The sequence below is a fragment of the Heteronotia binoei genome, chromosome 6 (assembly GCF_032191835.1).
Source record: "Heteronotia binoei isolate CCM8104 ecotype False Entrance Well chromosome 6, APGP_CSIRO_Hbin_v1, whole genome shotgun sequence".
Taxonomy (NCBI): Eukaryota; Metazoa; Chordata; class Lepidosauria; order Squamata; family Gekkonidae; genus Heteronotia; species Heteronotia binoei.
Window position 1 is genome coordinate 83,433,997 of NC_083228.1, and position 15,786 is coordinate 83,449,782.

Consider the following 15,786-nt stretch of genomic DNA (forward strand, 5'->3'; position numbering starts at 1 on the left):
ATACAACATATGCAGGAATCACCGCGTCCCACTGATTCTCCTCATTCCACCAAGTTTCTGAAATTCCCACCATGTCTATGTTTCCCCCCAACATTAAACATTCCAACTCACCAATTTTACTTCGAACACTTCTAGCATTTGTATACAAACAGCTATAATTTCCCAGGCAAGTTAGGCCTGCAAAATTCCTCCTGTTGCCTCGAGACTTTGGCAGGCAGCCCATAGTTTGTCACCATCTCAGTGGACAACTCTGATCCATTACCCGGTAGAAAAGTAACAGCTAACCCTTCATCTCTTTGAGATGAGTCCTCCCGAACCAGAGACATTTCATTTCCTGTCGGCTTTCCCCCAAGGTTTAGTTTAAAAACTGCTCTGCCACCTTTTTTATTTTTAGTGCCAGCAGCTTAGTTCCATCTGGGGACAAGTGGAAACCGTCTCTTTTGTATAGCTCCCACTTGTTCCAGAAAGCATCCTAAAAGCCTAACAAACTTAAACCCTTCCTCCCTACACCATCGTCTCATCCACATGTTGAGACTTCTAATTTGTGCCTGTCTCTCCAGCCCTGCACGTGGAACAGGTAGCACTTCTGAGAAGGCTACCTTGGAGGTCCTGGCCTTAAGTCTCCTGCCTAGCAGCCTAAATTTTTCCTCCAGGACCTCACGACTGCATTTCCCCACATTGTTGGTGCCAACGTGCACCACGACCACTTGCTCTTCCCCAGCACTGTCTATCAGCCTATCTACAACACGCGTAATGTCCGCTACCTTTGCACCAGACAGCAAGTCACCATACGGTCAGTATGCGGTTTTGCCACCCAGCTGTCTACTTGCCTAAGGATCGAATCACCAACTACCAAGACCCCCCCCCCCTTCCCTGCCCAGGGATGGTTCCTTGGCACGAAAGGATACCTGCTCGCCAACTGAAGACGAGGTCCCTACTGAGAGCGCATTCTCCTTTTCCTCAGCCTGGTGCCCTGTTCCCTCTTGATCCTCATGCTCCCTGGCAGCAACGGGGCTGCCACGTTCAGAGTGGGGCTCATCTAATACGTCCCTGAGAGTCTTCTCCAAGTGCCTAACTGACTGTCTCTGCTTCTCCAGGTCAGTCACCTCGGCCTCAAGGGTACGAACAATAGAGATCTTTCACCAGGCCTTCAGTTGAGGTGGTGGACACCATCCTTTCTTAGGCCTCTCCCCATATGGCATCTTAGGATCTGATGGATCTCTGGGTCATAACTGTTGAGGCTGAATTTTTAAGTGTATTTTAACTGTTTTTTATTGTAATTTTAATCTTGTTTTTAATTGTTTAACTTCTGATGGAACCTGCCCTGAGCCTGCTTTGCAGGAAGGGCAGGCTATAGGTCGAACAAAATAAAACTTTAAAATTGTTTATTTTAATGTTTAATTTAACTGTTTTTATTGTTATTCTATTATGTTTGTGAGCCGCCCTGAGCCTGCTTTGGCGGGGAGGCCAGGATATAAATCAAATAAACTAAACTAAACTAATAAATAAAAGAAGTTCCTCTGCACCATCTTCTTTAACTAACTGCCTGGGAGCTAAAACTCCTAGGAGTATGCCACAAGCAGAAAGTACAGAATGATGCCATGGTCAGTGGTGCTAATAGTCACCATTGCCAAGGTTGCAGGATAACCAACAAGGATGTTTCCCTTTGTCAACTTACTGGTACAGATAGTTCATTAGGCTGACCAAGACTATTTCTGTTTCACTCCCAAGCTGAAAACTGAACTGAAAAGTGTCAGCCAGAAACACATGGAACGACCACTTTCCCAATCATTAATTGTACTTTAAAAGGAAACTGAACCATAGTTGTTTGTTCTATTTTATTCAAACATGGATTTCTCACACTGTCTTTTTCAACATTGCTGTTTATGGGGCATTAATGGGTTGTACATCCTTTGGGACGGTCCTCTGACAGACTTTACTAGCCAGGATATACGAAGATCCAGTGAGCATGTAGTTGGTGTCATGTCTCCAGGAATTTTGTCCATGAGTTAACATGGTAAGATTTCTACTCCTGCATAGTGCCGGAGGATTATGTACTTTATTCTGATACAGTGCATTCTAACTAACTGAAGTTTATGCTGGAATAAATGGGTTCTTAAGGTGCCACTGGACTTTATAATCTGCTTTTCTCACTCTCAGGTTCAAACTCCAGCATCTCCACAGATAAAAGGAACAAGCAGTAAGTTATGTGAAAGACTTCTATCTGAGACTTCGGAGAGCAGCTGCCATTTTCAGTAGACAATATGGACTCTGATGGACTGATTCAGTATAAGACAGCTTCATGTGTGTCACATCTACTAAGCAATGTTAATAGGACTAGAATTAAAGCAGTTTGAAACAAAGCTTAAGTATTCCACATGATATGTTAAAACAAAGTGGAAAATGGTATTACGCAGCTATAAAAACAAAGCAGTGAGTAGGGTAATACATATAACAGATAATAAATACTTTACACAGTGATGTCACTGTTAGTCTCTAAAGTGGTGCTCATGGCTAGGGGAGGGGGCAGACCCCTTTCCAGGACTGTTTTGCTTTTGAGGGAAGAGACACAGAGCTAGGCCTGGCAGCAACCACCTACTGACTTGATACCAAGTGACTTCCAGTCAGACTCCCTCAGGCCTAGTTACTCACTACTGTTCATTAGCAGCCACTGCATAAAAATGGTTAGAGTGGCAACTTGCTACCAGCTGACTTGCATGATTTGTCCAGGCCCAGCTACTTGCTATTATTCGACAACAGCCACCCCCACAGAAGCCAATGGTTAAGCAGGGCTATCAAACTCATTTTTATGAGGGTTGGATCTGACATAAATAAAACCTTGTCAGGCCAGGCTATGTCTGTCATAAAATGTAATGCCAGGTAGCAAAGATATAAACTTTATAAAGGACACAAACAAAAATATTTTAAAAAACAACAACTTAAAAGATGAGCACTCTTGCAATATTTTGTTTATTTAACAGTTTATTTTAACTGACACCTCTTGCTCTGAATCATTGCATCAAAATCTGGAGACAATGTCTGTGTTGTAGCAATCTTGAGTATGCTGTTCAGGTGTGTATCTGTAAGTTGTAAACCTACTTTTGATTAATTAACATTTGTTACAGAAATCTCATGGGCAATGCTTTGAGCCTAAGACCCAGGGGAAAACATGAAATGACTGGGCATTGTGAGTTTTTGTACATGTTGCTTCATCTGCTGGTCAGCCAATGGAGAAAATAAAGGCTTTGCTCTGTAGCTTCTGTGCCATTGAGCAAGCCTGGCAAAGCAAGCTGTGATGCATAGGGAAGCAAGAGAGAGAGAGAGAAGGAAGCAGATGACAGTGAGTTGCTCATAGGCCTGATAGGAGCCCTTCAAGGGCCTGATCCTGCCCTTTGGCTGCACATTTGACACCCCTGGGTTAGAGTTTCAGGCCTAGGTTTAAATCCGCAGTCTGCTATGGAAGTTCACTGTGTGATTTTGAGCCAGTCACACACTCTTGGCCTAGTCTACTTTGCAAGCTTGTAGTCAGGATAAAATTGAGAAGAAAATGACGTAAACTTCTTTGGGTCTTCATTGTGGAGAAAGGTGGGGTATAAAGTAAATAATAAATATAGATAGATATGGTTAAAAGGAAGGCTGGTGGGAAGGAGAGAAAGGAGAGAATATGGCGATTGCTGGAAGAAAGAGGAAATATTTTGGGGAGGGACAGTGGACATTATAGTATATTATACACAAATACTATTTAATATTAGGTGTTGGACCAGATGACTCTGGAGATACCTTCCAACTCTGCAGTTCTATTACGTTATAGTTTTCACTTATGTACATACTTCCTGAATTAAAAACATGGAGCTTTACTGGCCAGAATCAGACATCATGTAATGTGCAGGAACATAACTTCAGTGTATTGCAGCAATGCTGTGTAAATTGAGTCGTATTCAGGTACCATCACAGAGTGGACGAAGAATGCTTATTAACCTGTGTTGTATTAAATATCTTAAGTGTCTGGATTCAACACCACCTTTAGACCAAGACAAGAGGAGTCTGCAGTTCTTAATTTCCCCCCAGTCTTCTGAAACCGATATCTCATTTTTAAAAATCATGTTTCACTAACTCAGTCATCTGAACGAATTTTCTATGAAACCATGCTTTTTTAAAAAAAAGAGAATTTATGAAAAATTAATACAATAGAGGTCTTAATCTTCGATGTACATTTGTTAAAGTATAAGGATGACGTTCCGCTAATCAGGACCATGAACTCCTTTGTGTTTAAATATTCTGTGAGTTTCCAGATTAGTAAACAGCGATTGAAAAGGTAAACTTTCCTATCTCCCTAGCAAAGTGTACACAGTACAATGCTTAAAAACTAGAATACAGACTACGCCACCTCAAGCCTTCAGCTCCCTCTACTGTTGAAATAAAGAGCCACTAAAAGGCTCGCACACCAGGATATTAGGAAAACGAAAGACGTACGTCACCTGACACGAGAGCGCGCGAAAAAATGGCGAAGGAAACACCTACGCAACCTCTTAAAAGAACGGAAGTGTCACGTAGACCACTTCCGCCTGGAGGTCGAGCGACTGCGCGCGCAGACAGAAGCTGTACGGTGAGTGCACGGGGCCAGAAAAGTAACGCGCTTGCGCGCTCGTTTTCGCGCGAAAGCTGTTTTGGGCGCCTTTGCTGACGGGCGGGGCTACTCTCGTAGTGTGTGGACGCGACCGGCAGGAGGCGCGCGGAGTCTGGCTGGCGGTGGCGACGGCTGCGCCATTGGCGGGTAGGAAATGCCGCCAGATGGCGGTTTAGGATTGCGGCTCTACTGAGGTGCGGCCCCCGGCACAGCCGCCTGTTCGTTCCGGCCCGGCTTGGCCCCGGCCCGCCTGGACCCTTCTCCCGTGGCACCGTAGGATTCCCGGGGGCGCTGGCCCATCTGAGGTAAGCGAGTCAGCGCGGGCGGGCGGAGGGGGCTCTGAGGCTGAGATCCAAGATGGAGGCACGAGGGGCGGGGGCAGCGGGCCCCGCTCGTTCACTCGCTCGCTCACTCACACACTCGGGCCGGGCCAGCGGGCGGGAGACAGAGCTAGAGCTGGAGGGAGGGAGCGGACTGGCGGGCGGGCGCTCTTCGCCCGAGGAGGCGGCTCCTCCCGGGTGGCGGCTCTTTTTCCCTTCCCTTCCCGGCCCTGCTCTTCCTTTCCCTCCCTGCGGGGCCGGGGTGACAATGGAAGGGCGGCGGCCCCACGGGGCGGCCCTTCTCTCCGACCCCGCCAGTGCCTTTTCTGGGCCCGGAGCCCGCCGCTGTGTGCCCGCCCCTACACGGGGCCTGCCTTCGCTCCAGCTCTGCTTCCCCTGCTCATGCTTGGCCGGGCGGCGGCGCTGAGCAAAAGGGACAACACTTTCCCCCGGGGTTGTGTACCGTTGGCGGCGGCAAGAAGAATGTGTAGCTGCGGGAGGGGGGGGGGAGGAGGGAAGCCTGGGATGGCGACTCTGGAAATTGGCGGCGGGATTCGTTACTGGCTGAAACGTCAGTAGGGCAGCACCATACCGATGAGAGGTGGAAAGGGGAAGGCCGTTTCGGGATAGCGTTGATGGGGGAGGGCGTGTTATTGTATTAAATAGATGATCACGGTAGTTGGATTTCAGATGGACGAGATGGAGAAGGCTGAAAGTACTGGATTGGGACAGATACAGGACTAGAGGAAGGATTAGGGGTAATAGAATCAAGGAATGTTAGGGGTAGTTTTGTAGCCATAGTGTCATGGGATGTTACTGACTAAGTTGGAGCTGATAGACATGCTCCTGCAATGCAGTTGGGATTTGCTTTTGAAGTGGAGGAGTAAAGTTGATAGGCTACCCTAAGATGTCTGAAGTTCTGTGTTGAAGTGCAAGATCCACATTGATCCTTTAGTTAAGTATTTGCAGGTTGGAACTGTTTGGCGGTGCTGAAGTAGATGGTTTTGCCTGTAAAATTTTGTGAATTTGGAGTTTAGTAATATTGTGTAACCTGGAATAGAACTAGCTGTCCTGAGGACACCCAAAAAGGGAATTCTACTGGCAATAAGAAATATAATCTGAAGGAGTGATCGTCAATATTGTTTCGGTTAGCATATGAGCAGTACCAGATTGTCCTGAGAGGGAAGGGTTGCTGAGGCAAGATTGACTTGAATGTCCTTCCCCCACCCCTTTCTGTATGCCTGATCATCCTTATCCTAAATTAGTTTCTTTATTCTTAATAGGATGGAAATATTGCCTGTTGACTCTTCTTACAATGTCCTATAGATAAGTTTGGAATAACCAGATTGAAAGTTTGGAATAACCAGATTGATGGAAGTTGCTCTCATACTTCGTTTGAGCACTTTACCTAGCATTTTTCATAAATCCCAAATATTAGGTATTCTTAATCTAATATCTTGAAGACTGTTTGGTCCAGGAGTGTCAAACATGTGGCCCCGGGGGCTGAATCAGGTCCTCAGAGGGCTCCTGTCAGGCCCCCGAGCAACTGGCTGCCTTCTGCTTCCTTCTCCTTATTTCTTGTTTCCTTTTGCATAAGAGCTTAATTTGCAAGACTTACTCAATCGCACAGGAGCTACAGAGCAAAACTTCTATTTTCTCCATTGGCTGAGGCTCCTCCCTTGGGGAGAAAGGGAAGGCAGAGCTGCTGAGCCAAGCCTCTTTCTTCTGTTGGCTGAGGCTCCCCCCCCCCAGTCCCCTGGGGAAGGAAGGAAAGAGCCACAGCTTCCTTTGCCCAGTTCTCTGGATCCCATGGGAAAGATAAAAAGAAAGCACCTTTAAGACCAATGAGTGCTAACGTTTTAAGCATGTTTTAAGTTTTCTTTAAAAAGTTATTTAATTGTTTGTCCGTTATAAAGTTTATATCTCTGCTACCTAATCTTAAATGGATACATGCATCGCATGGCTGTGGCAAATCAAATACAAGACTGTGATAAGGCAGGCAGAAACGGACTATGAGGAGCATATTGCAAAAAACACAAAGACCAACAATAAAAATTTCTTCAAATACATTAGAAGCAGGAAACCAGCTAGAGAGAAGCTTGGAAACCAGCTATAGAGAAGCTTATTTAAAACTACAATCCTAGAATCGCTAATTTTGGGAAGGGTGTTGAAGGACCTGACTCAGATTGAGGTGATGAGAGAGGAGGTCCTACAACTGATAGACAAAATTAAAAACTGATAAGTCACCAAGCCCAGATGGCATACATCCAAGAGTTTTGAGAGAACTCAAGGGTGAACTTGTGGATCTCCTGACAAAAATATGTAATCTTTCATTGAAATCTGCCTCCGTTCCTGAGGACTGGAAGGTAGCAAATGTCACCACATCTTTAAAAAGGGTTCCAGAGGAGATCCAGGAAATTACAGGCCAGTCGGTCTGACTTCAATACCAGGGAAGAAGAAGAAGAATTGCAGATTTATACCCCATGGCACAGAGTGTTAAAGCTGCAGTACTGCAGTCCTAAGCTGTGCTTATGACCTGAGTTCGATCCCCAGCGGAAGCTGGTTCAGGTAGCCGGCTTGAGGTTGACTCAGCCTTCCATCCTTCTGAGGTCGATAAAATGAGTACCCAGCTTGCTGGGGGGAAAGTGTAGATCAGGGGTGGCCAACGATAGCTTTCCAGATTTTTTTTTTGCCTACAACTCCCATCAGCCCCAGCCATTGGCTATGCTGGCTGGGGCTGATGGGAGTTGTAGGCAAAAAAAACATCTGGACAGCTACTGTTGGCCAGCCCTGGTGTAGATGACTGGGGAAGGCAATGGCAAACCACCCTGTAAAAAGTCTGCCGTGAAAATGTTGTGAAACGTCACCCCAGAGTCGAAAATGACTGGTGCTTGCACAGGGAATCTTTCCTTTCCTTCTCTCTGAATCAGAGACTCAGAGTGGCTTACAGTATCCTATATCATCTTCCCCCACAACAGACACCCTGTGAGGTGGGTGGGGCTGAGAGGACTCTCCCAGCAGCTGCCCTTTCAAGGACAACCTCTGCCAGAGCTGTGGCTGACCCAAGGCCATTCCAGCAGGTGCAAGTGGAGGAGTGGGGAATCAAACCCGGTTCTCCTAGATAAGAGTCCGCGCACTTAACCACTACACCAAACTGGCTCTCCAGTTGGTGGAAACCATTATCGAGAGAATGAGTAGGCATATTGATGAACACAAGTTATGAGGAAGACTCAGCATGGGTTTTGTAAGGGAAGATCTTGCCTCACTAACTTGTTACAGTTTTTTGAGGGGGTGAACAAACATGTGGACAAAGGAGACCCAATAGATGTTGTTTACCTTGACTTGCAGAAAGCTTTTGACAAAGTTCCCCATCAAAGGCTCCTTAGTAAGCCCAAAAGTCATGGAGTGAAAGGACATGTCCTCTTGTGGTTCAGAAACTGGCTAATTAATAGCAAACAAAAAGTGAGTATAAATGGGCAATTTTCGCAATTGAGGATGGTAAGCAGTGGGGTGCCGCAGGGCTCGGTACTGGATCCCATGCTTTTTAACTTGTTCATTCAAGATTTGGAGTTGGGAGTAAGTAGTGAAGTGGCCAAGTTTGCAAATTACACTAAATTGTTCAGGGTGGTGAGAACCAGAGAGGATTGTGAGGCACTCCAAAGGGATCTGTCAAGGCTGGGTGAGTGGGCGTCAACATGGCAGATGTGGTTCAGTGTGGCCAAGTGCAAAGTAATGTGCATTGGGGCCACTTTCCCTATAAAGAAAGGTTAAAACGCTTGGGGCTCTTTAGCTTGGAGAAATGTCAACTGCGGAGTGACATGATAGAGGTTTGCAAGATTATGCATGAGATAGAAAAGGTAGAGAAAGAAGTACTTTTCTCCCTTTCTCACAATGTGAGAACTTGTGGACATTTAATGAAATTGCTGAGCAGTTGGGTGAGAACGGATAAAAGGAAGTACTTCTTCACCCAAAGGGTGATTAATACGTGGAATTCACTGCCACAGGAGGTGGCGGCGGCTACAAGCATAGCCAGCTTCAAGAGGGGATTGGATAAGCATATGGAGCAGAGGTGCATCAGTGGCTACTAGCTACAATGTACTGTTGGAACTCTCTGTCTTGGAACTCTCTGTCTGGGGCAGTAATGCTCTGTATTCTTGGTGCTTTGGGGGGGTACAGTGGGAGGACTTCTAACCCCGTTGGTGGACCCTCCTGATGGCACTTGGGTTTTTTGGCCACTGTGTGACAGAGTGTTGGACTGGATGGGCCATTGGCCTGATCCAACATGGCTTCTTATGTGGCCCAGCCCAACAAGGTCTCATTTATGTCAGATCTGGCCCTCATAACAAATAAGTTCGACACCCCTTGTCTGGTCTGTTCCAGAATGCTGAACGTCTTTCTTCTGTTGATGTTGGAGCAGTAGTAAAAAAAAATGTTTATTTTTGCATGTATATCACACAAATATGATATAAATTGCTCATGAAGAAGGAAAAGCTGTTCCTGAAATAAACCAGAACTGTTTTACCCAAATCATATGAGTGATTTGCCCTTAATACATTTGGTGATAGATATGAACAATCACTCATTAGGAAAATATGTTCTTCCATGCATTGCTGTTGCGTAATCATTCAGTTCTATTTTAGATTTCTATAGTTACAACCCTAATCATATTGTATTTGTTGAATAGCTTACCCTGTTGATTGTGCTGACTCACTCAATGTAAGCCACCTCAAGTCTGAAAAAGAAAGGTGGACTATAAATGACACATAAAAAAATTCTTAAGACAGTTTAAAATAGAGTACACTTTTGGTATTTAAAAAAAATACAATCTTAAACAAAAAACTAGAGGCCCTTTAATGAATTTAAATTCTATAAAAATCAAAGAATTGTATAGAACTTTGTGTTGTATATATATTTAATAAGTATAAGGCAGAAACAAGCCAGGAATCCTAAACTGCTACTCTAATGTGTTACAGGGCTTTTTTTGAGCAGGAACGTAGTTCTGGCTGGCTTGGTATCAGGGTGTGTGTGACTTAGTATGCAGATAGTTCCTGCTGGACTTTTTCTACAAAAAAGCCCTATGTGTAACAATGGTGACGTTAGGGGGTGTGACCTAATATGCAAATGAGTTCCTGCTGGGCTCTTTCTGCAAAAAAAGCCCTGGTTATACATACATCAAAGTCTGGGGGTAAGGAGTAGAATACTGGTTTTTCATCTTCCCCAGTCTGTCCTGGGATGTTTGAGAATAAAGTTGCATAATTGAATTAGAGGAAGTGGTGCTAAGAGTTTGGAGGCCAGGTTAGCTAAAATGCAAAATGAGCTAGCTTGAGCAGTAATTTGAACCCTGCTCTATATTTAACTGTAGATTCTCCTTTAGATGTGAGAGTCATTGTCCTTGTGAATAAAGTAATTTAAGAGAAGGAGTTTAAAAAGAATAATTTTTCCTGTGCTATTTAAAAGCAAGGTCAAAATTATGGGATGAAATGTACTAACATTACTCTGAAGGTCAATCTAGAATTGTTTTCAGATGGCTACTTCCACCACAGTTGATTAGCACAGTTATGCTAAACCAGAAGTGAAATGAAGAGTTGACAGGGAGTGCACTTTTTGAGCACATGAAACTACCTTTTACTGAATCAGACCCTTGGTCCATCTAAGTCAGAGTGGCAGTGGCTCTCCAAGGTCTCAGACAGAAAACTTTCATATCACCTACTTCCAGATCTTTTTTGGATTGTGCCACTTTTGGTGGTCATGTTATATTTTGGGTTGCTGATTCTATCAGCAGCAATAATCTCCTGGCACACTTAGGGATTGGCTCAGCTAACACATGGCTTCTAGGTTTCAAATATATCAAATTTTGTATCTGACACACTTAGACATGATGAAACACTTTGGCAGATTGATCTAAATCAGTTGTTTATGTGGAATACATTGTGGTAAAGGCTGTCTGTGTATCCAGGAACTCTTTGTTCATTCTGCTTGTTCAGTAAAAAATAAAATAATTTTTTTGTGTGTTTTAATATTATATTAATGAAGCTTTATACACATTATAAGGTAGAAGATATTATGCAGTAAATAACATTTATAGTGTCTCTCATGAAGTACCCAAGAGTATTTGAATAACTTTAGAGTACTTGAAATGGAGCCGCTCAGTTCTTATGAGATTATCTTGATTGGTTTATTCAAGTTTTGGAATACATTGTATATTTAATGGTTATTTATTAAATAACAATAAACAGTAGAGAGTAGTTCTTACAGTATACTGCTACAATAAAACTAAGAACAAATAAAATATTGAACTGGTTTGAACTTTTTGTTGCAGCTATGTCAAAGCATATCAGTCCACACTAGTTAGATCCTAGTGGGCAGCTGTGTTGTTCTGAAGCAGTAGAACAAAGTAGGAGTCCAGGAGCACCTTTAAGAACAACAAAGGCTTACATTCTGAATAAAACTTCGTTCATCTTAAAGGTGCTGCTTGACTAGTGGTCAGGGTTCTGATTTGTTATCTTTCTCTCAAAATAATGGTTAAAGTACTTGATGTCTTCTCATTTTGTCCACCTCTATTCCAAGTGATACCCCTACTCATTACTCTTTCATGTTACTTTCCTTCTCAATCAACTTTTTTGACACCCCCCCCCCCCAAAAAAAAACCCCTTGTCTTTGCTAGTATGCAAAAGATGTATAGTACAAATGATGGGACAATGACATGCAGGTTTCCATAAAGGTACATATTTAGACACTCTCCCACTCTGAGGTACTGCATGATGCATCTGATTTGATGTGATAGAGAACAGGCTTCAGTAACGCATTAAGCAAACAGGGAGGTATGTGACATAAGCACAGCAAAGATTAGCCCCTCCTGCTCCTGTCTGTATATGTCATAAACTCCAAATTGCTATGTTGTGTGCTGTGGGTTAGTCATGCAGAAACAAAACAAGACCCTAGAGACCCGCATTAAAATTGGGGCTACAACCTTCTGTCAAGGAGCTCTGGATGGTACTTATATTTTCTACATGTTAAGCGAACATGTTTTAAGTACTGTATCAATCTGAAAATGATTTTCTTCTGGGAGAAAAAAAACCTGCAAAAAACTTGGTGAGAATTGTTTTCTTGATGACTTAATTGACTCAATATAGCTCAGTTTGCCAGACCTGACTGGGTTTGGAAAGGATGCAATTTCTAGAACACTGTTCTGAACTCAGCTAGGCTATACATATACCATGTTAAAAGCAGATTCAGGTGGTTGGCTGTGTTACTCTGAAGGAAAAGAACAAAATTCGAGTCCAGTGCTAACAAAGTTTTATTCAAGGTATAAGCTTTTGTGTTGGCATCAGAAGGACATTTATTTGTCGGCATATGGTCTGACCTGTTTGCCCTGTGTAGAGAATGGAAAGACACAGTTGGCTCTGTGCTACAACAGCATCTGTTCCAATCCTGCAGACAGATTCTTACCTGAGGGATCTATAACAATTCTTTTTGGAACTAAAATATCCAACTGAAGAAGTCAAGAAACCTATTAACAAAGCCAGAACAATACCCAGAGAAAGCCTGTTAAAAGATGGGCCTAAAAGAGACAGTAACAGAACACCTAGTAGTCACGTACAGCTCTCAACTCAAAACAGTTCAGTGCATCATCAATAGCTTGCAACCTCTACTGAACAATGACAGTTCTCTTTCACAAGCACTGGGGGGCAAACCTGAACACAGACAGCCCCCCAATCTTAAACAATGACTCACCCACAATAATACAACATCAGACTTGATGCTGGTACTGGAGCTTGTAATAAACCCAGATACTAATTTTGCTGCTACATACATACAGACAATGTGATCACTGGCCCTAACAACATCAACTATGCCATCTTTGGCTTATTCATTTGCTCATCTTCCAACATTATACATGCCATTAAATGATAACAATGCTCTTTCATTCTCTGCATAGAATAAACAGGTCAAACCCTGCATCAAAGGATAAATGGACACAAATCTGACATCAGGAATTACAAACCTGTAGGAGATTGCTTCAGATTCAGGGGGTGACCTCAAAGTAGCTGTTTTATTGCAAAGGTACTTCAGGAACAGACTGGAAAGGGAAATTGCTGAATTGGAAATTATTACAACACTTGGAACAACCCCCCTCCCCTGGACTTAACAGGAATATTGGTTTCTTATTTCACTACATATGCTAAACTCATTCCGTCCCTACATCTATATTCTAACCAAGAAGGGCCATACATTCTCTTTATTTTATTGTATTTCTTATTTGGAATAGAAGATTGGAATGGTGATTGTAATGTAATGCAATGAATAGTAGAATGTAATGTAATTTGGAATGATAGATTGGAATGAATTTCTGTACTCCGGTGACAGAGGAGACATAACAATGCACAACTGATCACACACTACCTTAAAGAAAAGGATGCTGTTAGTTACCTCCATGCTTAAGAGGAGATGGATGGAGCATAATGACAGGGTCTCAGTTACTTTCAGCATTCCTCAATTAAGAAAAGTATATTTACACATCAGTCTTCAGTTCTGATATATTTATTTGCTTTATTATGTTTTCCCCTGGAATTAAAAAGGTAAAGGTAGTCCCCTGTGCAAGCACTAGTCATTTTCGACTCTGGGGTGATGTTGCTTTCACAACGTTTTCACAGCAGACTTTTTATGGAGTGGTTTGCCATTGCCTTCCCCAGTCATCTACAAGTTCCCTCCAGCAAGCTGGGTACCTATTTTACCGACCTCGGAAGGATGGAAGGCTGAGTCAACCTGGATCCTGCTACCTGAATCAGCTGCCGCTGGAATCGAACTCAGGTCATGAGCAGAGGGCCTGGAATTAAATGCAAACAAATGGTGACTATATAAACTAAGCTTGTTATTTATATTTGGTCTTTGCATCTGTTAAACATCTTAATTATGTTGTATGTTAATTTGCTGCTTATTCTCTATATGTATGAACCGTTAACGTCCATTTCTATGTATCTGAAGAAGTGTGCGTGCACATGAAAGCTTATACCTTGAATAAAACTTCATTGGTCTTAAAGGTGTCACTGGACTCAAATTTTGTTGTATTAAAAGTAGAATATTTTTCTCTAGCAAGTTAAAGTATATGTCAGTTTCCGAGGGTGAGGTCTGCATTTTGCTATATGCTGCATCTGTGAAATGTAACCAAAAGTTCATATCTAGTAAAATCCAAAATACTGCTCATGCCCTTAGGCACAATTGGGCACAACTTTTGTGAGAACTGGAAATGGCTTTTCTGGAGAGCCAGCTGTAATCAGTTCTGTAGTCCACAAGGGGTTAATGAAGAGAGGCTGACACTTTAGTTGTGATTGAATAGCTATTCAGTAGTGGTAGAGTCAAAAGGCCACACAGCCTTACCAAATAGAAGGGACATTATTCAGAGGCTTCCTTGCAATAGCAAGAAAATGACCTATGCAGTAAGCACTATGGAAAGGAGGAAATGTTTTCAGGTTTCTGGCAGAGAAAGGTTAAGGAAAAGGTGTAGTTTGTTGGTTTTTAATCACGTGTTTTATGGTGTTAAAAAGAGTCAGCGACAAGTGGAAAGCCAAGGAAGCAGCAACTTTAGAACCATGGTTTGATAAACTATGGACACAATTTGTGATGGGAAAGATTGTTGATGGTCTAAGGCAGCTCTCACTCCTGTGATTATATGAACAGCACCTTTGACCTGGCTTCTGATTGTATAATATTTAGCTGAGAATGAGATTATTCCATCTAATATGCGCTTCTGGAACTGGATTTATATCTGAGTGCATGATTGATAACAGTTTTTCTGTTGGGGTTATGTTCTGGCTTTTCTGTTGGGGCTATGTTCTGGTTATGTTAGGTTACGTCCTAAGCCTAATATGGTATGGTATGGACTTCTCTTTATTATGTAGGGGTTTTCATTTCTTTCCTTCCTCTGTTTTTCCCCTGAACTTGCTAATGAAATTAATTTTTTTTAAAAGGATAGTGTGTATGATCTCCCCTCCCTTTTATTCTCATAACAACCATGTGAGAAGTAGGTTAGGCAGAGATAGTGAGTGGCCCGAGGTCACCAGTGAACTTCATGGCAAACAGGAATTTGAACACAGGTCTTTCTAATCGAAGTCTAATGTACTACCTGCTATACCTTACTGGTACTCTGTTCAGTTTGGGGGTGCTAAGAGTATTTTTTTTTTTTTTTTTTGTGATGGCAGTTGTACTACTTCAGTTTTAGGGTGCAAACTTGATGAAAATGACTGCCATTGACAAAGTTCAGGTGGGTGCCAGTGCATCCATAATTGCTATTTTCAAATACTAATCACATTAAAAATTGGGAGGGAGGGAACTAACCACATTAAAAACTTCTGACTGACCTTTCATCTAATATATGGAATAATACTGTTTTACAAGTGTGAAAAAGAAAAAAAAGCTTTAGGCCATAAATTTTCTGTGTAATTAATTAATCAAGAAGGGTAATTAGCAGTCACAGTTTTAAAAAGAACAAACAAATACAGTGCAGGAAAAGTACATTAGTTTGTGGTGATATAAAAAAATGTTCACCTTGACCTGGATAGCTCACACTAGCTTAATCAGTGTCAGCCCTGGTTTGGACTCAGATGGGAGACGACCACAGAATTCTAGTATCTGAAAAAATCTGCAGTGACTTATGAAAGCTCATACACTACTATAAACTGTAGCTCGGGAGCCATATGTGGCTCTTTCACACATATTGTGTGGCTCTGAAGCCCCCACCTGCTGTTGGCTAACTTGGAGAATAAACTTAAAGTTGCTTTCTTTCCACCTCTCCCCCCATCTGTTTTCCTTCCTTTCCTCCCTCCCTCAAACATCTGACAG

General features: G+C 42.7%; 1 protein-coding gene across 1 annotated transcript in view; it reads left to right on the forward strand.

The window, feature by feature from the left end:
- The first annotated feature begins 4,610 nt into the window (after window positions 1–4,610).
- STAG1 (STAG1 cohesin complex component) overlaps window positions 4,611–15,786 on the forward strand; it is a 326,723-nt gene continuing 315,547 nt past the window's right edge. The window contains exon 1 of the mRNA XM_060241966.1: window positions 4,611–4,932. The gene's annotated coding sequence lies outside the window, so the exon portion shown is untranslated. The remainder of the gene's footprint in view (window positions 4,933–15,786) is intronic.